The 24,927-nt window shown below is 38.0% G+C and overlaps 1 non-coding gene across 1 annotated transcript; it reads left to right on the plus strand.

Moving 5' to 3' along the window:
- The first annotated feature begins 23,868 nt into the window (after positions 1-23,868).
- On the plus strand, positions 23,869-23,940 carry Trnae-uuc. Its single transcript has one exon. It is a non-coding gene; the product is annotated as a tRNA-Glu (tRNA).
- The last annotated feature ends 987 nt before the right edge of the window (positions 23,941-24,927 follow it).

A 24,927-nucleotide genomic window follows, 5' to 3' on the forward strand; every position in this document is an offset into this window, starting at 1 on the left:
TTAGTTTTACGAAGGTGATTGCTTGATTGGTATGAGTTGGGTTCTGGGTTGAAAATCTTTCACGTGTGCACGCTAAATCGGTTTTATTATCCTTTCGATTTTGATAGTTTTTATCGAACTGCTGTGGCCATTTCGGTAACATTTACCAAATCATTTTGATAGAATTTATCAAACTGGTTTGGTAATTATTACTGAATTTTTCAATGTGCCATATGAACCCAAAAGTTTGATATATTCCATCAGAATTCGATAGTTCTAACTAAACTTTTTTTCCGTGTGCAAAGTGTTGGCGCCTTCAGGCTATGGACGTCCACCGCCCTAAGAAGGGCTCCGGCACGTGCCTGCGAGGCATCCACTTGCTTATCCGGCCATCATGCCTCAAGACGTTGTGGATATAGTTGTTCCGGCTTCTTAATAAGGCTTCAATACATTTCTCTCCTCTCATACTCCTCGTAGGACTTTCTCAATGCTCATTCGGTCAATTTATTTGATTTTCATTATCCTTCTCTTGCAACACATGCCGGAACTCTTGTTTTCTTCTGTTGCTATCACTATTCATCCCTCACATTCTTGGTGCAGGAGCATACACCAAATCCAGGTTCTGATTTTTTTCTTCAATATTAATATCTTCAGTAGTTTTCTTGAATGTGTGATGTAAATTCTTGAAAGTGCAGTAATATCTTGAATGCACTTTCATATCTTTCACTGCTACCCTTTGTTCATGACGAGTTTATCGTTTAATAGTAAATATATTTTAATCAGGAATTAACAAGTCCGGTTAAGAAACTATCGATAAACGTACTCTGCCATCTCAACTTGTCGTATCTGTAAAACGGTTGAATTGCATACGATAAATTGATTTTAATTGCAATGCTCAATTGGGAATTAATTGTTCCAGATTTCTGCGGTTTAAGACTTCTGAATTTTTTTCTTAGAAACAGACCAGCAGAGTTTCATTTTATCTGAAAAAAAACCAATTTTATGATTTTTGGTTAGGACATGTGCGAAACTCATGTGATTAAAAAATCGGATGTGACAATATGATTTTATTTCCTCATATATGTACGATTTCACGATCCTACAATTTTCCCCGTGCGAACCAAAGGGAACCCCTAATAATATTCGTTCTGTGAGAGGGGAATGTGTGAAGCTAAGGTGATGTTAAAACCATCTTCTACTCTTTATATTTTTTAAATTTTGGTTGGCTTCTCGGACAGAGTAATTTCCTTTTATGGGCTCTGTCAGCGATAGTAATCACGGAGCGCATATATATGAGTGTTTTGTGAGTAATATATTGTTTATATGTTTTTATGCGATAGCAGAATCTTATATACTAGATTTTAGAACGTTGATCGGGAATCATTAATGATATTTTTTGAAATTTTATTTTGTCATTCTATCCATTTTAATCAGCTTTATTATTTTTTTCACACGTTTTTATATTTTATTATTTTTTCGTTTTTACTAATTTTTTATCACTTGAATTTCGCACATGAACTAGCCAAATAATACAGATAATTTGTTTTTTACAGGTGAAATAAAACTGTGCTGATATGCTCAAAAAACTACCATGTTCAGGAAGATCGTGGATCCGTGATTAAAAAATCCGATGTGGCAATTTCATTTTATTTTCATTTTTACATGTGAAAAAAAAAATTCCTGGGTATGTACGGTTTCACGTTCCTTTAATATTCCTCGTGCGAACCGTAGGAAATCCTTAATAACATCCGTTCTTGGAGGGGCGTAATGTGTGAGACGAAGGTGATAAAAAAAACCTTCCAAGATCCTCCTGAACGTAGCGGCTCGGAATGTAGGAACAGGAACGGATAAAAGCCCAGGAGTGTTCGTGATAACAATCGTGATAGCGAGATACATAGAATTATCATCTCATTTCAATATGTTTCAATGTAAACTGAATTATTTTGCATAAGTAGGATAAGGGTGGAGATAACGCCTGGGATGAGTAAGCTGTGGAACGCGTGCCTAAAACTAATCGCCTACACCTTTCTTTGTGGTGCGCTCCGTGAAATATTTTACTGAAAATCATATTTTTTCATTTCAGATGAATTTTTCGTTGTTATTTCGAATTTACTAGCGGCCGTAAGATTTTCATAAATGGCGTTTTAGTCGTGCTCGAAGTCGCAATTCATGAAAAAAATTTTGTTTATAATTCGCCACGAAAATAATGCTATTATAATCGTCAGAAACAATATCAAAATTGGGTGAGATTGCGTAATCAAATTGTTGATACTCGCTCAAAGACTAATTGTTTTAAAACACTTATTATGGCACATTTTCGTCCAACCTTAATTATTGAATCTCCTTATAAAATCCTGAAAAATATTAAATAAAATGTGGAATTGGCTGGGTACCTAAGAAAAACCGTTTTCATGGTAAATGCAGATTGCCTACAAAAATCATATTTGCGCGCCATATCTGAGTAAATATGCAAAAGCAAAATAAATAGTAATGCATTTATTTTACAAAAGAGGATCCTCAAAGGTATTGCGACCCCATGTTTATGGACCAAAAATGCTTAAAATTGTCCTTCCTACCACCTCCTTAACTATTGGAGGTTCCTCCGGAAACACCTCGTATGACACCCGTTTTTTGACCTATCGTGAATAAAACATAATCATCATTTTATTATCAATCCAGACACGCTTGTTAGCAAGACAATAGTTTATTTCTTGCTTCATTCATTGTTTCAATTACGAATATTACGAAAGAGGATCATCAAGTCGGCATCTAAATGTGATGATACCTCTCAATTTCAAGTTCAAGCTCAATCCGACGAACAAATTTTTTACGCCAATGGTATATCGTGAACAAAAGAAATAGCAATGCAGGAATATTACAAAAGAGGATCCTTAAGTCGGCGTCTGTAAGTTCTGTCATCCACCGCGCATTTAAATGGGTTTACAAAAGTCGCCACTCGCGTCGCTGACGGACAAATTGATCCGAGTTTGACGGGGAAATAATGTATAATTAGGGTTGTCAACCGAAATTTACATTCATGATGATGTGATTAATAAAATTCCTAACTCTGCATTGCTATTCCTCGCCATTGCAAATACTATTCTGTAAAATATTGAAAAATAATTAAGTTCGCATTGCACTCATCACCGCGCCGCGGACATTTTTGACAACCGATTAAAAAGCGACCGAAGTGGCAACAGAAATCAGCCGTCTATGGGATGGAATTGGGCCTCCTCTATGCAGTCCTATTGGTTTTAATATTGCTCACTTCTTTTTTGCCTAATTTATTCCTGGTTATTGATACCACTGGGGTGAATATATAACACTTTGTTTTGATCCGTCGTGAAAAAAGCACTACCATCTTATTATTATCAGGCCGGTCACGATTGTAAAGAGGGGCGTGAGCGACTGCGTTTGGATCTCAGTAATTTGAGTCCGTGAGTTTTTTGGGTGGGCGTGGTCAACAGATAAAAAAAATGAATAACAGTCCGCCTCGCGATAGAATAGCGATGCATATTTATACAGCCTTATACACAAGCTTTCTCCCGGCCTCGTGCCGGGTCTAGCCCGAAGGCAGTTTTCGTACTCGATAATCCATCTCAGGGAGGATCTTGATTGGACACGGAGAAGGGCATTCTCTCGCTTAAAAAAAAACAAGTTTCGAGTTACAAGGGTTCGCTGTCATCTCTCTGAGCACTCTTTGGCAGTTTTTAATCGGGTAGGTAATTAGCCGGTGGAAACATTACAGTTTTTTGTATTCATTCTTACCCGTTGCTGTGTGTAAGCTCATTATTAGTAACTATCAACGATAATCATTTGGCAAATTTTTTCTCGGCTCAAATGTGACGAAGCATGAGTGTAAATAAGTTTTTTTCAGCCGTGGCTCTGCATTTCACTGTCATTTCTTTTGCTCGTCACTAATTGATTCTTTCATAATTAATTTGTAAATATGAAATGCTTCGAAAGTCATTCATTATCGTGTGATAACAGGGAAAAAATTTAATTACTATGAATTTCAGTTCGAGGTAGGTATGTTTTCTTTTGTTTGAAACATTTGGTTCTCAATAAATTTGATAGTAAATGGAACTAGCGATACTTTCATCATTCAAAGGATTCGTGAATAATTGAGAAGGGGGTGGAAGAGTTTAGGATAGAATACAGCTCTATATAGTCTTCTTCTTCCTTCCAGGATTAGGCTACTAAGCCTGTTCCGGCTCCACATTACCATCTTTTCCTTGGTCTTCCCATACTTCTCTTCCCAAATGGTTGATATTCCATTGCTTGTTTTGGAATTCTTTCATTTGGTATTCGAAGTAAATGTTCCTTCCATCTACGTTTGTAGTCTTGTAGTTTGTCAGTGACTACCTGGACACCCAGTTTATCTCTTATTTGAGTGTTTCTTATTTTATCCAATCTTGTGCAGCCTTTTGCTGACCTTAAAAATTTCGTAGTATATAATATAATATAGTTCTTTATAGAAAGGAAAGGAGTCGGACTAAAGCCCGAATACCACGATCATTATTTTCTTTCGCTCAGAATGAAAGCTCAAGCGATAGGTTTTCGTGGATCAAAAGAGTGATCCTTCGACCCATTATTTCCTAATTACACATTACAACTGGTTTGGGATGTGCGAGAACTTTTTGATCTCGAGTCGAGTATCGGGTCGAGTATCGAGTCGAGTATCGGGTCGAGTATCGAGTCGATTTGAAAACTACTCGCGTGTCGAGTGGAGTCTGGTCATTTCTGGAGCTGGCAATATGATAATATATATTGCTTAACTTATTCCCATTTTCAAATCCCTTTGTGAATTTTCTTGTCTGAATGCTAACCTTAATATAAAAAGGAAAAGATAATGAGGAATGTTGGTGGTAATTGTTTCAGTATTAGGAGATGGATGAAACTTCACGTGTTTTGAAAAGTTCCATAAGCACTATTGAAATGAATTAATCTCTAGTAATACGTGGCCAATTTAATTCATATATATGTACCCAAACTGCCAGAAGCAGCCCTGAGTAAAATAATTTGCACATTGTAATAATGTTTTATGATAGCGCTTCCTATCGGCATATTTCTGAACTTACTGGCCTCGACAGCTCCGAACTACTCAACTCGACTCGACATTCGTAATTCTACTCGAATCACTCGAGTCGAGTACCAACTGCTCGACTCGACTCGAATTTCCGAGTACTCGCACATCCAACTGGGTATTTCCATGAAAATGTCATCTTTTTCTCTCAAATCAAAATTTAGGCTGGAAATTTTTTATCTTTTTAAATCAACATATAAATTATTTAAGTGTTTCAAACACTATTCAGAGCCTTATTAAGCCAGGAGAAGGCGCGTGGAAATGTAAAATTAGAAGGCGCTTGAGGTGTCATCGATACCCCAGAGAAAATATTTTTTTTCTCTTTCCTTGGAATGGTATACATGATGAAACCATTGCATAAACATAAGCATGCAAAGATGGTTACAGTTATTCTAAAAATACATATGTAATCGTCAAACATACGTAATGATAACAAGTGCTAAAATCTATAATCAATAACAATTGCCAAAACACTTAGAATGAATAGCAAGTGGAAAAGATATATAGATAATAACGAATGCAAAATGAAACAATCAATTTTTGATTAATGCAAAACTCTGAACAATGTGAATATAATACCATATGCAAAGGAAAGAGATGTTGAGTTTGTTTTAGCAGATTATAAGTGACGTGAGAGATAAGGAGCAATTAGATGTTAAAGAGATTGACCAAAGGAGAGTAAAAGTAGAAAGTTGCGTCAAAACCAGCTATTAGGTTGACGACCTGCGATTGGGCAGACGATTCACTCGATTGCGAATATCCCACTATCGAATTCCTGGCATCGTGACGCACCATTCCTGATGAAAACGCCACGATAATCGTAGATGGAAGTTTTATAGATGGTGCTACATTAAAATTCTCAGTGTTGTATCCTAATTGAATATTTAAAACAGGTATGGAACACTCTGGGTTGGAAAACACTCTCAATGCATGGTTAAGCGGTACATAAACTCACTAGAGACCATGTTTATCCCTTAAAAACCTAATTACCTTACCCACTGATTTAAAAAAATATTTTGCTTAGCCTACTTATTTCAAAACTAATTAAGAGATATTATGAAAGAAAACCCGAACAAAAATGTTTAAATGCGTTTTCAAGCATGTTCCCAAAGGGCAGCACGCCACAAAAGTTTCCTATCGTCTGAAAAATAAATATACACTTGACCAAAAAAAACAAGTTTTAAAGGCCGTTTTACACGGGGCACGGAATAGCGCAGGTTAGAACTGGATTAATTTCTAAAATGGCGTGGAATTGCGCGAATGCATGAACGAAATTGGAACGGGCTATTTTTCCGTCTCGCATCCACGCATGCTCGTATGTGCTCTAGCAATTCACCGCTTTACACGACGCAATTTTGATTGCGCCTCCGCACGTACGTCAGATTGCGCAATTCCGTGTACCGTGTAAAATGGCCTTAACAATGTAATATATATTGATCTTTTGAACAAATTAGCATTTAGAGCACTGGAGAGCGAGTGTATGGGAAAATATCGAATACACCGCATACTCACTACGGAGGTGATGAAAATAGGCAATTTTGAAAAGGTAAGAGCCCTTTGCGGTCTAACGTCGACTTGACTTGACTTTTGTTTCATTATACCTGGCTCGGGTGAGGCCACAATCCGGCCCCCTCTTCCCCCGAGCCAGGGCTCTTTTACATAGGTATTTAATGAATAAAGTTTCTTCTCCTGACCTTCCTTATTATAACAACAATGTAATGTTTATGCTCTTGGAGTATAGGTCATGATAAATTAAACTCACATTTGGCCAACGTTTCGGAGATTTATTCTCCTTCCTCAGGGCTCTTAATTATAATGAATGTTTACAAAGAAAATAAAGAAAATAAATTAATTAAGTGGTTACAAAAATTTGAATACAATTGTGCAGTACAAATTCATTGGTAAATTAAAAATTGTGTACAGAATTAAACAACATACCTGTGATAGAAAAGTTTCGTTACTAGGCTAATCATGGTTACTTATAAATATTGATTCATTTGTTAACAAATGGTATCAAATTTTTGTAACCACTTAATTAATTTATTTTCTTTATTTTCTTTGTAAACATTCATTATAATTAAGAGCCCTGAGGAAGGAGAATAAATCTCCGAAACGTTGGCCAAATGTGAGTTTAATTTATCATGACCTATACTCCAAGAGCATAAACATTACATTGCGTATGCTGCGTTGTTGTTATAGGTATTTAAGTTAATTCTTACAGTACAAAATATGGTATCAGTATGTATTATTTTCTTCTTTTAGTACATTTGGTTCAGCTTCGTGGACATTCAATGGTCATTGGATGTCGGGCTGGTCAAGTCTTTTCTTTCCTTCATTCGAGTTCATCTCAGAAAATCCAGTATATACGATATGTATATATAAAAAATATAAAAAATAATAATAATAATTAATTGAAGCAATATAAAAAAAACAAAGCTGTTGAGCTCGACATCAAGGCGAAGGTATTTATACAAGAGAAATTTTTCAAGAGATTACCTGATTTGCCGTCAACTCGAAGTTAGACCTGATGCTACGACAAGCCTAGTGCTCGTATCACTAGGCTTGTCGAGCCAGCCTCGACGTTGGACCGCAAAGGGTTAGGGACCAATGTCATGCGATTAACTTTAAAAACTACTTCCATACCTTATCTACATCACAAAAGCTATAAAAGTAATCGCATATACGAAATATAACTTTCATTAATTTTTATAAATCGGTTCCCAAATGGGAATATTGGGCTGCAAACGCATGTACGAATGCAGAAAAGTTTCTCGGGTTTTCCACCGGTTGATGTCGTCCATGTCTCCCGACGTTTCGATCCGCGACTTGCTGATCACCCTCAGGGGAACTTTCGTATCTTGATTCGGAAGATCCCCTGAGGATGATCAGCAAGTCGCGGATCGAAACGTCGGGAGACAGGGACGACATCAACCGGTGGAAAACCCGAGAAACTTTTCTGCAACTGATACGCCGGGAAAACCTAGGATGTACGAATGAACGCCAAAATGCACCGTGTAAACCCTCAACTTGTGCGAATGCTTGAAATCCATCGAGGCTATCCTAATTTAATGTTATCCATTCGTACACATTCCGTTCGGGCCCACCAAAATCGTTCATACATTTAGATTTACGGTTACTTTAACTTACTAGTAACTTTCACGGGCTAATTTATCGTGTAACTAGGCATTTTGAGGCATAATGCCTATTCCTATGTGGGTTATTTATTTATTTAATTGCTGGCGGTGGTTCTCGGGTATTGCTGCGTAGGTAACTTTTTCTTACTCAACGTTTCACTCCTCCTATTGGGAGCGTTATCAAGAGAATGGGAGGAAACCGTTCTCGTCCCGAGCTTGTATAGGTTTCGTTAGCCCATTGTTGACCCGATTTTGAATTTTAGCGGAAGGCGTTAGCCGTTGGTCATTATATTGGGCCAGGAACCCTCACCATATACGGCTGAGGTTATATCCATCCTCCCTACTAAAGTTGTTTGGCCTTTTCGCTATCTCGATGGATTCACGTATAAGACGCGGATGATATTCTTCCGTCCTCGCCAATACCCGTGTAGCGTCAAACATTATTGTAGTGAGAACCGCCGCCAGCATTGATAAAAGAAGCTGTGAAAATCTTCATACGATATTTATTTGATTGTTAAAAAGCAGCCGATACGGCCTTTACAATGAATATATAACTTAAAAAATGAAACTTAAACATTTGTAAACTATTTATAAAAAAATATAAAAAGGTTAAAGAAAGGATTCAGGAGTTGATGGCTTTTTGAAGCTGCCTCTTGAATGATCCGATGGGCATTGAGATATTCAGGGAAGGGTGGTGGTGGAAATGTCATTGAAAAGGTGGGAAGTCTGTAAAAAAAGGAATATTTGAGAGAGAGAAAGACGGAATGTAGGTTGGTGTAGTAGGTGGTTGTTACGGAAGGCGCGGGTGGGAATGATTTATCAGTGATGAATAAATAAAAATGACATTTGGTTATGACTACTACGAGGAGCATGTTTCACCATGGAAACAAGGAGTGGACGTTAACTGGTGCAGAGTGGTTATATTCGAAATGTGGTGCTACAGAAGAATGATGAAGATGAAATGAATTGACCAAGAAATAAGAAAGATGAATTCTGCTGGTTTTTCCGGGTATTCTTCCGCGTTTATCCATTTGTAAGACGATATTTCGCCAACGTTCCAGTTGGCTTCCTCAGGTCCACTGAAGTGTTGATGCAGAATATAAGATGAACAAATTTCTGCATCAACACTTCAGTGGACCTGAGGAAGCCAACTGGAACGTTGGCGAAATATCGTCTTACAAATGGATAAACGCGGAAGAATACCCGGAAAAACCAGCAGAATTCATCATAATCTCCGTGGAAGCCTACTTGGAAAAAATAAGAAAGAGCTGAGAAGAATGGGAGAAAAGAGAAGTCTTTTAAAACCTTAAGGAAAAGACGAAACGTCTTAGTTGGCCACATTACGAGGTCTATTTTCCTGATGAAAACAATCGTAGAAGGACAGGTTGAAGGAAAGAAGTGCGAGGGACGGCCCCGAATGAGTTAAATAAGATAGGTTATAAAGGATGTAAAAGAGAAGAAATACGTCGCTCTATGAAAAGGCTAGCGTATCTTTCTATGTAAAACATCCTGTGTTGAGTCCGTGATGCTATCTCAGCGGAGGCTCGGGAATTACATCGGTGGAAGATGGTAGTTTCTCCACAACCGCAGCCTCCGGGCTTGACTTAAAATCCTGGCATACAATCTAACTAGACTCATTTATAAATATAATGGACTGGAATGAGTGCCAATAAATTGCTTTTAAATTACTATCTCCTGTAAAAGCCATGGTCCGTGGGAAGAGTGGAGCGGATTGTGGTCTAATCCGGTGCCAAGAAAAATAAAACCCAAGTCAAGTCAAGTATAGGGGATAATGAAAGGGCTGGAGAAATGGCTACCTTAGCAGTTGTGTGAACGAAGGAAGTACTGTACATTATTATTATTATTATTATTATAGTATTCTACCGATTAAGGTAGGTTTCCATGGAGTACTCAAGAAGTGATCTGGGAGCCTCCCTTTCCTTCCAGCACTGCCTTCTTTAATTCACTGTAAGGCCTACTCTCTTTCAATCAATCTAAAAATCCTAATTCTTCGTTAAAACTTTCGCGGGTGCTCGTCATGTTGAATTAGCATAGCATAGCCCAACAGTTTTAATTCAACATGACTAAAAATCCTATTCTTTTCCTTCCCCTCCCTCGTTTCCCTAACATTCTACCCTCTAACACCATTTTCAACATCCCCTCACCGCTAAGCACTAACTCCATCCATACCTTCTGTCTCCTCCGTATCTCATCTAAAAGCTGCCTCTCCTCGCCAACCATATCCAGCACTTAGTCTTTCTTTTTCCTCTCCGTCCATTTCACCCTCTCCATTCTTCTCCATACCGTACTGTACATGTATAACGGTAAAAAGCGATTGTATTCCTTAGTGATCCAAAGGCCTGGATCAACCATAATGGAAGCTGACAGGAGATCAGATAAAGGAAAATCACAAATCAACGAGTCCATATTTCCAGGGACTAAAGTTTCCCCTGCGTCATCAATCAAAATCGTCACTCACGGCCGCCTTGATTTAAATAGTTGCTCCTCACTTTGATTGATATTTAGCTCTTTGCCATATTTATTTCCGGCATAATTCGGTCCTTATACATATGGACGCTTGAAGCATTTACCCTCTAAAAACGATCTCATCGTGACCACCCTAAAAATGTTTTTTCTCTCGTCCTCTTTTTTATTTACTTTGTGACATAGCAACGCTCCAAACATTTTTTCCATGCACCGAGTCCCTACATCATTATTATTATTAATATTATCATCATCATTATTATGAATTTGCGTATAATTAATCAAGAATGCAAACTCGCTTATTGCGAATTTCTGGGAACTATCGTCCTATTTTGTTACACACGGGACTTCGTTATATCTGGAATGAGAGATTTTGCCCTGTACATCAGAGGATTGCCGGCTAACAATCCCTAATTCCGTCTTTATTAAAGCAACATATCCGAAACAATTAACCATCGTCCCAACCTTTCCACCAAATGGCTGTTAGGAGAAGGATTTTAAGATCAACTGTAGAACTATGTGGTGATGACCACACTTAAGAACAACTTTTGATAAGGTAAGGAACGGTTAAGTAGCCAAGATGGCCGTAACTTATTCATATAAAGGCCTGGTTACACGATGCATTAACACGTACGGGTTAATGTCTAAATGTATGAACACAAGAATGAACGCCGAAATGCACCGTGTAACCACCCAACTTGTGCGAATGCATTAACAGGAAATAGAACCTGTTCTAATTTGGTACATGCATTCGTACATGTTCCGTTCCGGTCCACCAAAATCATTCACGCAAATGGACATTAAGTTGTACGTGTTAATGTACCGTGTAACCAGGCCTTCACAGAGATATTTACCCATATTAAGTTTGCGAAAGCGCTATAACTTGTCACAAGACGAGAGTAAAAAAACGCTTTACTGAATGACACATCGAATCAGACCCAACAGAATTTCCACCCAACAAATTGTATTTTTATCCAACAATATTAATTCGTAAGCACAACACAGGAGCAACCAGAATGATTAGCATTGGAAAGGGATTTATAATTTGCCACTGGTACCCGCGATTCGCTTCAACGCTGAGGGGTTTTCTCGGCAAATTCTTCCGCTCAGTTTGACGACTTAATCGATCAAACGGCTTTTCCATATTCAAATGTACGACGACGCCTTTTTCCGTAAGGTGGTTCTGATGAAGTCTCTCCTCCTACACGATGACGTATTCAACGGAATTGGTGGGAATGAGACTCGGTTTCCTTGACACCTTCAGTCAGGAGTGGATTTAGTGAGTACCGAAGGGCAAGGAAGAGAAAAATATTAAGTAGTCTTTCAAGCAAAGATAATGCGGTGCTTCTGAGAATTATAACTCTCTAAAATTAAAACACCCCTTCTTCCATGCAACCGAATTCATATTCACTATCTATCCATCATAATTGTTGTGTTATAAACCTGCAAAGATGTCGTAACCAAAACACTTCCAAGGGTTGGCTGCACTGCTTTTGTATGTTCTCCTGCGACCTGCTGTGTTCTATTCAGTCTGGAACCCGCCCTGCTACACAGCAGTTGTTCTATAGCAGATGTTCTCGAACTGTATTCTAACTTTCTATCTTACGAGGCAATAAACGGCCTTACGTACATTGTAAATGGAGCAAATTACTCACGATTGAAATCCCACTCCACTGGTAATGAGAAAATATTTTCTTACTTTTTCTCTATTTTTTTTATTTCTTACTATTTCTTTTCAGGATTGCTACTATCAATAACAGACACTTTTTTAATTCCACAATATATATTTTTTAAATTGTATTGGCCGGTTTCGGCTGTTACACCATTATATATTCTGTACTCCATAATGGTGTAACAGCCGAAACCGTTAAAAAAATATTTTGGTAGTAACGCAGTGTCTGTTATTGATAATATGGAGCCCTTCCTCTACGTACAAACTTCAAGTTTTGATTTAAGACCTGGATTGAAATATTCGACCAGTGCAAGACATGCTGAGGATAATTACCGAGCTGACACATCGTAGTCAGCTCGGTAATGAAACACCTAGACGCGCAAAACTTATTAATGGGAACTCAACATGGATTCAGGAAAAGCAGATCGTGCGAAACTCAGTTAGCGCTTTTCGCCCACGATATTTTAGTCTCTGGGGAAGACAACATTCCAGTAGACGCGATTTTTCTTGATTTCAAAAAGGAATTTGATAAAGTATCCCACGGAAAGTTAATGATAAAACTGAAATCTTATGGTCTAGACGAAGATGTCATTTCCTGGATTGGAGAATTTTTGAGCGACCGCGTCCAAAGAGTAGTATTAGACGGTGCAGTCTCCAATGAGGTTAGAGTCACTTCTGGCGTTCCTCAGGGTAGTGTCATTGGCCCACTCCTATTCCTTCTTTATATAAACGACATTGGCGAAGTAGTGCAGAGTAAGTTACGATTATTTGCAGACGACGCTGTAGTTTACAGAGAAATTCGTTCCAGCAAAGATATAGATGAACTAACGAATAAATAATAAGGGTATTATGTAGATGTAGATGTAATTAATTTCCGTATTTTTTCCATGTACTTATGTGAACTCACCGAATACAAATTGCAGTCCCAATTTGGACTTTTTTTAAAGCGACTTTCTCTCTCTTTCTAGACCCTAATTCCTTTATTCAATAAAATGTACACATTCTCCTCTCCTTATGGAAGAAAGAAGCCGTGACGCAAATGCAGCTAATATCTTAACAGGCCCTTTCGTTGCATTTTAAAAGCTTGTGGTTGAATGATGCAACGAGGAAGTGAAGATGTTATCTTCGTTGAGCAAAGTACATGATTAAGGGTGAAATTAAATGATTTGGACCATTAATAGGGTGGTTTCCTATTATTTTTTATTACCTAAATCGAAATATTATTACTCCTGGATTACGTATTTCACGATTTTAGATTTTTAAATTACGATATATAATTTTCGCGATTAAATGAAAAGTGAAAATTTTCAAGCGCGCGAAAACGCAACGGCGGGATGGGAAGTATGAATGCCGGGAAAACTCCGTGTGACGTCGTTCTGGTTCCCGCTGCCGCTAGTGAGGTGACCTTGGGGCGAGGCTTTGAGCGCTGAAACGACGCAGGATGCTAGCAGGTAGCAGAGTACCCTGCTAGCTGGTAGCGCTTGGCTTAAATAAGGATTCTTAATACCTTATCAAACGAAGGAACTTTCCGACCTCAGCCAGTTTTAATAGGTGATTATTAAGACATGTTTCCCTGAGCTCTGTGCCTCATGCATGCATTGGTAATCTCAGACTACGTAAAACTCCTATCTACTCGTATAGAAACTAGGTCCCTGTGACTTCACGTGGGGTGGCATCGCATGGGCACCAATCTGGCCTTTTTCGAATGAGGATAAAATTGACCATTGCCATTCGTCTAAACCGGTATTTCTAAAACTAAATAATTTGTATATTATGAATACAACAATTGTGGGTAAAGAATCGCAATCAATGCCTTTCGTTTTCTTTGGTGAAGGAAACTACCCTATTACGACTCGTAATGTGGCAAAAACAATACGAGTGAAGAAGCAGTTGGGATAGGATCGTATTCCAAAGGAGAAATGCATTGTGTGAAAGTATCGGGACACATCGATGGAGTGCATTATTTTCTCAAAGATGGAGATCGTATCACTCACATTCATTCGACCCCGGAAGCCGTTTCAATATGTGAACGTTTTCATTCAAGAGCATCAGAATGATTTAAAGACTAAGTGGCATGTTCAACAGATTTCGGGCGTTATATGGTGAAAGTTCGACATGTTTAAATAAAAGATGGTAGTACTTTTCCACAGCATTTGTGTTTTGGATAAATTTTATGTAATTTTTGTGCAAATTTTTTCCAGTATTGTGGAATAGTTCTACCATCTTTTATTAAAATAAAACAAAGTTGTAATAGACATTTGTGGCTAGGAGAGAATTTTTAGTTAAGAAGAAAGGCAAAATACGTTAGGGGAGGCCTTTAGAACTTTTTTTAAATATAATTAGGAATAATATTTAAAATATTTCTTAAGGCTTTCTGAAAATGTTTTACTATAAGTCAATAGCTCTATGTGAGTTTAATTTTCACCCGAGGAGGCTTGAGTGTCCAAATAAAAGAAAAATGTCTTGAAAGGGAAAGAAAGGCGAATCCATATTCGCAGAAAAAAGGTAAAAATCTTCTCCATTCTTTGAAAAGGGTGGAGTATACTCTTGGGAAATTTTATTGGGCGTGGATGCTTGATCTTTCACCCGTAGTTATTGTTAAGTCATGTAAAGAAGAAAGTTCTCTTGCTTTTCCGGTGTTTTGATTGAATACGGGTTGAAGTGCATTGTGTGGACCAATCCGAACTCATTATCGAGGAACTGCAGTGCTTTCTCAAATCTTACAACTTGTGGCTATGGTTACGAAGGCGTTGTCATGAAATCGATTGGATTCATAAAACGAGAGATTTTGAACTATGGGTCGTCTAAGTTTCTAGTCTTAAAAAATGCTTTTTCATTATCTGTATAATTTAATGTAACATGTAGAGTTCAGCAGAATAAAAAAACTCATTGTATCATTAAAATAGTTCTCAACTAATATTATGATCAATTTTTCATATTTTTCTTACCTTACTTCAATAATTCTATTTCTGGCAATGAACATTTATTTTAATGATTACTATTTTTTCCGAATCTTTTCAAAATTTTTTTAAAATTCAAGGGATTATGAACTACATATTAAAAAGCATGCGAATTGGTTCTCAAAAAGGTCGGTGAGGAAGAAAACGTTCGAAAAACAAATCCGGAATATCCGGCGTCAATTTAAGGTATTGTGAGTTTCCTCGACTCAACTTCGGAATAATGAACGCCCTTACGTCCTAAATATCGTCCCATGTTGTAAATTTCGGTAACCATAATGGGTCAAGCACATCTCATGTCACTCCTGTACTTATGTAACTTAAATGTCGAGCATGGGTCTATAATCAGTGCGACATGAAATCATCTTTTGGAGTATCTAACGTATTGAACAGTAACGGATATAGAAAAAATTTAAGGGGGGGGGGCGCGAAAGATATTTTGAGCTACCTACACTTGTATCGTAATGAAAAATAATCAAGTTACATGCATGGTTTAAGATTATTGTATTATATTTAAACTCATTATACGCATATACAAGTAAATGTTATCTTATTATATAAAAAAGTTGCAATTGTTGTTCTGCAATGTACAGCAATGCGGGAAGTCCCTCAATTGGGGGGGTGGGAGTCGCGCGCCCCCTGCCCCTTTCATATGTATCTGCCACTGATGGAATGATGATGAAGATTTAATGTGTCAGTGATCCGTGTTGAACTTCGCGGTAGGAAAACTTATTATATTATTTCATTGCTCTATCAACCACATGGCAACTATTCGAAGGTTGCTTTGGGTGTACCTGTGAAGTGCATGATCAAAGTTAAAATAGGGATAATATTTCTTGACCGTCTTTTTTTAATGTTTATCTACATTGTTTGTTTGGATGAGATACGGTGGAGACAGAAGGTATGGATGGAGGGAGTACTTAGCGGAGAGGGGATGTTGGAAACAGTGTTTGAGGGTGGAATGTTGGGTAAACGAGGGAGGGAAAGGAAAAGAAAAGGATTTTTAGATAGATGGAAAGGGAGTAGGTCTTACGGTGAATTGAAGAAGGCAGTGCTGGAAGAAAAGGGAGGCTCCCAGATCACTTCTTAAGCACACCATGGAAACCTACCTAAATCGGTAGAATACTTCAATAATAATAATAATAATAATCTGAGTTGTTACGAAGACTATACTTTCATTGGTTTTCGGATTAACTTTGTGGAAGTTGAAGTTCAAAAATACCAAAAGGACTTCTTTTTCCTCCTCGGGTTTATTTTTTGGTACAACATGTTTCAACCTCAAGATCAATCTTACTGGAAAATTACCTCTTGAGATTGAAACATGTTGTAACAAAAAATTAAATTCGCGGAAGAAAACAAAGTCGTTTTGTCGTTTGTGAAGATAATACTTCCTCTCAGTTCGCTCGTAGTCAATGTGAAGAATTGTTGTACAAGATTATCGAATACGATTGGTGCTTTTTTGAACATTGTTTAAATAAAAATATATAACTTACGGTTTGTTTTTTTATTTTTCGAATTCATCGCCTCAAACAGTATTTTCACATAATTAATAAATTTCAATATGTGCGCCCTCAGTCGCTCGACAAGAGAGAAACCACCCTGTCCTTACTGTTTTCCTATGAATTACTGAAATCACACCATTCTCTTATATGATCTTGATAGTGATTTTCATGGTATCGTTCTAGAACCTTGGCAATAGTTCTCGAAATTTCTCGTGTATTTCCGCGAGTAAGTTAAAGAATCCTTAAGAAGGGTGAGAAGGAAAAAAGAAAATAATGAATGAAAGGAAATCGAATTCTTAACCGGAGAAAAAAAAGGCGAAATTATGGTGCATTCTTTAGCCCAGGGTGGATTTCCTCAGGCAAATGTTAGCTGGTGTGGGAATGCGATCAAATATTGAGGTTTATCATTGAGTCATGTTATGAAGAAAATTATAGCCATTTCTGTGCGATTTAACAGGGTAAATTTTCCTCCGATCTTTATCGGGTTATGCTCTTGTGAATCGTTGAAAAATGCACGAATATTTTCGAGGTGCTATCTTTTCTCATCTGTGAGAACTCGTAAGAAATATCTGGGTGAAAATTGAGATGAAACGTCTCGTGTATTTACGCGAGTAAGTTAAATAATTTTTAAAACAAGGGTGAGTAGGAAAAAAGAAAATAATGAATGAAGGGAAATCGAATTCTTAACCGGAGAAAGAGAGGCGAAATTATAATGCATTCTTTGGCCGAGGGTGGATTTCCTCGGGCAAATGTTAGCGGGCGTGGGAAAGCGATTGAGGTTCATCATTGAGTCATGTTATGAAGAAAATTGTAGCCATTTCTGTGCGATTTAACATGTAAATGTTCCTCCGGTCTTTATCGGGTTATGTTCGTTTGAATCGTTGAAAAATGCACATGAAAATTTTTGAGGTAGTTGGTATGGTAGTTCGTAGTTCTCTATCGCGACTACCGTTGCTTGTAAATCCAAATTAGTTTAACAAATGTCAGTAGCTATGGTATACTTTGTACTGCAGGTCTTTTCCGGGGAATATGGGGGTGCGTAGCCCTATGGGCGCAGCTAGGAATTAAGGCTTAAGGGGGTTTTTGGGTGAAACTAATACTGGAGGCCTGGGGGATATGGGGTACCCACCAGGGTTAGCGGGAGGTGTGGGGGCTCTCCCCCAGAAAATTTTTAAGGCAAATGGTTTAAAATGGTGAGTTATACGGCTTTTTGAGGGATATTTTATTAATCCTTACCCTATTCCGTAAGTAATATTTTAATCCAATTACGTAAAAAGAATTAAACTTAAAGTATTTTATAGTAATAATTATAGACAGAAAGTTTAAAGACCTTCCATTCTGTGAATAGTTGGATGTTTTTTTTATGAGTCAACCGTCCTCCTAATATTGGTTACCAAACGTGCCACATAAAAATTTAAATTCTCTGAGCTCTGAGGGGGGTATGGTTTATCCCCAAAAATCCCCCCCTCGCTGCATAGGAGAGAATAGGCATGAACTGCAACGCTGCCTCCCCCGCCCCCCCCCCCAGCGAGAGAAAGCTAGTCTTGTAAAAAAACGGGCAGGGGTACTTATTTTTCGCATCTTGAAGAATTCGTTTTTCGGGGTCATCTCCTTTTTGCGTTCTCACTCTTATCTTCCATCCTATTCGGTGGTTCGCGAACTCGTTATGCACCAGAGTCTGGTCTAACCACATTGCTCTCGCTTACTTGATAGCGCTTCTATTCGTGTCTTTTTCCAAATCTCTTCCTTTTCCTCATTCCTCATCTTATTAATCCATTTAATCTTATCCGCGAGGAGCAACAGGTAAAGATTTCAGATGAACTCGACTGTTGATTAGGGATGGCGATCGAAACTGGTGCTGGTAATGAAAATGGTATTGGGACAAGAACTTTGAGGGTTCTAGGTGAACCCTCTTAAGGATACAACACACCGGGGCCGGGTACCAAGCACGAGGCTTATACGCCCGATCACCCGGGGAGGGGCTGGAGAGGAAGGAAAAAGGATAGAGGCGCCGCCGCGATGGGAGCCCGCCGACGCCTCTGGGAAAGGATAGGAGCGGAAGGGAGGGACGGGAAAAACACCTCAACGCTATAGAAGCGAAAAGGGCCCACTAAATAGCGAAACCAAGCACACGCAATTAATTTTCTACCAATTCTAGTAGATTTTCCTATGAGGAAGAAAAATCTATCGATCGAATCGGTATTGGAACAGGTCGTGTTAGGATAATAAAAGTGTATGTGGAAAATTGCGAGTATTTTGACTTAAAATTTCTCGTGCACGTCATTAAACCAACGCCAGTCTTCTATTTGTGCCTGAAGGTTTATGAAAAACAGCCGAAATATTACGGCTACAATATATTTTATTTACCTGTTATTTTTGTGTCTATATGGTACACTTAATGTGCTGACTCCAGTCCAGTTAAATAAGGATAAATAGACCTCTACGACCTCTAAGCAATACAAAACAAAAAAGAGTCTCCAATGAGCGTAATATTCGGGACCACTCGTCAAATCAAACGACTACTCTACCCGAATAACCCTACTGTAGAAGTTTACGGGAGTTTTACTCAGGGATGGCAAGTGAAACGAAACGAGAGTCAGAACCAGTAAAATTATAATAGTTTCGTTCCCGAGAGCGAAATGTAGAAACTAAATGGATTTAAACCTAGGGAGCTAAACTCAGGGTCGAAACGGAATCGGAGTCCTAACTACTTCGGGTCGAAACTAAACTAAAACTCTGGGAAGTAACGAAACGCAGATAAATTTTCGCACCGGAGGGACCACGTGCTTCACCTTCGAACGGTTTAGTTTCGACCCACACACCGAGTACGAAGTATGGGTGAATGAAGTAGTGGTTCGGCTTACTGCCATTGGATGCATGGGGCACTGATATTTCGACCGTAAACAGCAGGACGATGAACGCTAACTGGCCAATCGATTTTTGAGCTCTCTGCTTTAACCTCTCTACACGTAAAGTTTCCAAGTAGGCTTCCGCGGAGATTATGATGAATTCTGCTGGTTTTTCCGGGTATTCTTCCGCGTTTATCCATTTGCAGGACGATATTTCGCCAACGTTCCAGTTGACTTCCTCAGGTCCACTGAATTCTGCATCAACACTTCAGTGGACCTGAGGAAGCCAACTGGAACGTTGGCGAAATATCGTCCTGCGAATGGATAAACGCGGAAGAATACCCGGAAAAACCAGCAGAATTGTCTACACGTATATCAAACGTAATGGGTCTAAACTATTCCTTCTTATCCCTCTTCACTCAACTTCTTAGATCGAAACTTAGCTATCAGCAGCGGAGTTTCGATTAATTTAGTTTCGTTCCCGGGAGTAAAGTTTCGTCCCGGCTCGAAACTAATCTCCTTGGTGGTTAATCCCGAGCGGGAATGAAAATAAATCCAGGCCTCGTATTTACGTTCCCCTCCGAGTCGAAACGAAGCATTTTCGTTTCGCTTCACTCGCTATCCCCGCCGTTAATTGCTCATATCCGTTCTGATTCCTTAAATGCTTCCTTGCTTAAACTTATTTTTCACTATATTGATTCCTCTGTAAGTTTTAATTGTTGACTGATTGAAATGATCAGTAAAGTGATGAATTAGAAAATCAATTATGTCTATCTTGTGATTCAAAGCACTGCATGTAACAAGCAATTTGGTACGCAGTCACACGCTCGCGTGCACCAAAGACTGAAGTTCACCATGACAACAATAAATCGGCTAAGCTACATGATTTTTTAATCATTTTTATCTTTATAATGATACTTATTATATCAAATGATCATTTATACTAGTCGTTGTAGATCATCATTTCTTTTTTAAAATGTACATTAGAGAATAAAACCGGCCTCGGTGCCGTCGGGGTAAAGTCCTCGCCTGCCAAACAGGAGGTCGTGGTTTCGAGTCCCGCCTGGGTAAGTTCCCCCTATCCAGGGGATGGTTGTGTGTGTACGTTAAATTGTTAACATGTTAATAACCCCGATGTTAAAGGCCGTGTAGAGCTGTTTTCGGTGGAATGGAAATAAAAAGATAAATAAATATAAAATAAGGACTTTTATCACCGTTCACCGCCGTTTCTTGGCGCGTGACTGCATGTTAATTTAAGGTAGGCTTTGCATCTCATGACTTTCGTCGTGCGTGATTAGCTACTAAAATAAGCAGGTTGTGACTATTAGAAAAAAAGAGAGTCGCAGAACCTCTGTCCATGCATAAAATACCTCGGACGAGACAATGAATTTCACAATTTTCAGTCGTCATTCAACATTATTGACCGCTCATTTCTCCGAAGGAATATGTTATATCTTTACTCACAGAAATCTTCAGCGGACGAAATTCTCAATCACTTGTGACGGTTCATGGATAACACTTACCTGAAAATAAAAAAGAAAGATAATTTAACTCAATTATATAGCAAAATTTCAAATTTATAAAATTATTTATGCACACCTGTCTAACACTAATATTATGAGGATCGCAAAAAAAGAATATACGCATCACTTATTGAATTAATATTAAAGTATTCCACCGATTGAGGTAGGTTTGTATGGAGTAGTTTTTGCCAGTCTCTCCTCTCTTATAGGTTGGGAGTGACCTTATTTGACGAAGCTCTAGTTTATTAGTGCTTTTGGCTGAGGGAGAGTAGGATTAATAGCTCGAAACATATTTTCAATTTTAATATTTTTAGTGAAGTGTTCTACCGATTTAGGTAGGTTGTATTGAACTAATAATCTTAATAATGTTTATCGAATTAATCTTTGTTAACTATATTACATTTTACTTTATTGCAATAACGTAGAATCCATGAAAATACAGAAAAGATAAGTAGAAGAATTTAACGAGGAATGAGAATGATTTTTATGATCATGAAAGATAAGGTATCAACTCTTTTTTTCCCGAATAATAGCATTTATTTTATAGATAGTGGTTGGGTTCCACGATTGCCATTTAAATATGGACACTCGGAATGATGAAAACATCGAAACAATTATGATAAATCGTCCAAGGGGATTCTTCATAATAAAAACCAATCGTAGATAGCGTTTAGCTGCTTATAATCAGTGGTATTTTTTTATATCTATAAAATGGCACTGAGCTACCAATCCGGGGTCGGTTTATATATTTTTTTAAAGGTAGAGGTTAGAATTGTGTTTTATGATGAATAAAATCGAAACAATTGCTTTAAAATCTTATTTCTTCGCAGTAGCGTTAAAGCGACCGTTAAGGCCGCTATACACGGTGAATAATGATGCTGAATGATCTTACGAATGAAATAATTTGCAATGCCATTATGCACGTGATCGTGCGAGCAAAAAATATAAAATTTTCAAATTTTCATTGAATGCGCATGAGGTTTCATTCGTAAATTTTTCCGTTATACACGGTGAATTATTTCATTCGTATGATCATTCACCGTGCATAGAGGCCTTAAGCAACGGAGTTTTATTGATACTATGTCTCGTGAAGTCATGGACAGTTACAAAATCGTCCTCTTGGTGTGAAGCATTTAGATTGAAATGACATAATATTGTGATATAAGCAGCTGCTAAAGTTGCGTTCAGGGCCAAGGACAAGTGTCTGTCTCAATGCCATTCACGCTGAATGTTCAATTTTAGCGAATGCAGAGAGCTCTTTGACTGTCCGTGTTGAAAATAAATTTCATTTGACAATTGCGAGAAATTAATGCCTTGAAACGAGTCCATTGTATCTAATTGTATCCAATTGTATTGTATCCAATCTACCACAGGGAGGTAGATGTCCTTGAAATCAATACGCGCCACTGCAAATGGAGAACGCCCAGTAAATACGGGCCTCGCGTATTTTTCCGTACGGATATAATTGGTATCAGCTGGGACAAATCCTCGTCTGCCAAATGAAAAAGTCGCGGGTTCGAGTCCTGCATGTATGTCTAGGGAATGGGTGGTTTTTAATGGGTTCATATAAATTATCTAATGGGTAATATCCCAGCAGAATTTTTTGTGTATAAATTAAATATCGAAATAATAGATAAGTTGTTCAAAAGTAGCTATGAATTTCCGGAGTATGAATTGGCTAATTATGACAATTAGTACACCTTTTGATTCACGTCAAAGCTCCTTTTTTATAGTTATTTAATACTCAACGAGATACTTCCCTCGAAATGTTATTTTTGTGTTACTGTATTTGTAAAAAGTTTTTAAAAAATTAAATTTTCTTGGTCTAACTATGGTAATTAATCTATTTTAATGTTTCTGGCGCCTCGTAAAGCTTTTTATTATGTTATTTTTTACTACACTATTGATTGACACTTTGTAGACACCAATTCAAGTGAGAATACTGATGCTGTCCTTATATCGAAGTAGGTATCACAGACAGTGCTCTGTTAAGGAAAAGTTAAGTTGTAACGCAAGTTATTTGTTGCTAGGCAAAGCCGTAGCACATTCGTAGCTGCTAAGAATCGGAGCCGAATAATATCAAGTAACATATTATTTGTGTAGAAATTGAGACATACATTTAGATGAGATATTAATAAGGCTGAACAATTGTTGGTTATCCATTCCACTATATATGTCTAGTTATGTGGCCGGTACCTGGGTTATATTATGATTATATTCCTTAACAAAGTTTGAACAATTATGCCAGTTTATCACAACAGGCAACTGCGTACTCATCACGGAAATAATTTAAACTGCGAGGTACGAGTCATGTTAATGCGAGAAGGCATAATTAAGGTAAACTTAAAAAATAGTTCCTTTTGCTGTATTTACGCATAACATAAAATATCAACCAAATATCTCAGAAATAAGGAAAAATCACGGGGGAGTTTGGTAATCTTTCGGCATGAAAGAACAGCTGATCGCACGAGAAGGTTGTGCTAAGGTATCCCAGATTATAACAGCTTCCCCTCATCTTAGCGGATGAGGGGAAACTTTTTCTTTTGCGTGAATAATATGATTCCATTTATTCGTGTTGAGATTACTGTACGGGCTTAAGATTTTAGCAATAAAGTAATGCAAACCTTCATGGGTGTTGATTTTACGATATAAATACTTATGAATTCCCTCCTCTTCTCACCGTCCCATGTGGTCTAGTGGCTAGGATATCTGGCTTTCACCCAGAAGGCCCGGGTTCGATTCCCGGCATGGGAACTTTTTGCCGCCCTAGAACTTTGCCTTATTTTAGGTTTTGCTTCATTGTTATCGATTACTTCCGAATTAATGCAGTGCGACTTGTTTTTTCTTTTAAAATATAAATTATTCTTTTCTTAAATATCATGGCGTGCTCCTCACGTTCGCTGTGTCGTTGCCGAGTATACGCTGACAGGCGTCGGATCGATAAGTGGTTTTCGCTGTCTCAGAAATCCTGTGATAAGTGGTGATTTTTGTTTCTCTATTGTGCCGACCGTTTGTTATAAATCCAAATTCGTTTAAAAAATGTCAGTCGCCATTTTACGTATTTGATTCTGTATAACAATATGATTCAAGTCTTGATATTTCCTCTTAAATCATCACCGAACAATCTCGTCACTCTAATGTGTTTTGATTAAGTAATTACGAAGAGAGAACTTTCGTAACAAATGATTGCTCTCATTAAAAATCTCATCACCTTAACTTATCATTATATATTTTTTTAAATTGCTAGAACGGTAGTTTGAGAAGTCTCATCTCAATTGTGAGGGGCGTCGAAGATTCGGATGGCGAAGATTTTCCACTTCCTAATTTGTTGACCGAAAGGAAAAAAAAATGTTTAAAGAATGGCTTAATTTTCTCCCTTTTTTGACGGAAACGAATCGGTTCATTTCATCACTTTTGAGCCGCAAGGTATCATCAGCATTTGTCTTCCCTGTTGCCACCGTGACGATTTAAAAAAATCAAATCCGTGCTTGTGGCTTGCGTGTAAATAAATATCCAAAATCTTACGCGGTAGGAAATCGGTGATTAGGTACGGAAGGAAATGGTGGACCAAACATAATAATAGTGAAAGTTGTAGACTAAGCTTCACACCGCCGGATCACTAATAGCATGTGGAAACAATTGACAGTCCCGTTTCCTCTGTCAACGGACGCTCTCTGAGGATGGAGCTAATTAACATCTCGACAACAGCTTGCGTAAACCGTAACTTGGATATGTGTTATT

Source organism: Ischnura elegans, chromosome 12 (assembly GCF_921293095.1).
Source record: "Ischnura elegans chromosome 12, ioIscEleg1.1, whole genome shotgun sequence".
Classification (NCBI taxonomy): domain Eukaryota; kingdom Metazoa; phylum Arthropoda; class Insecta; order Odonata; family Coenagrionidae; genus Ischnura; species Ischnura elegans.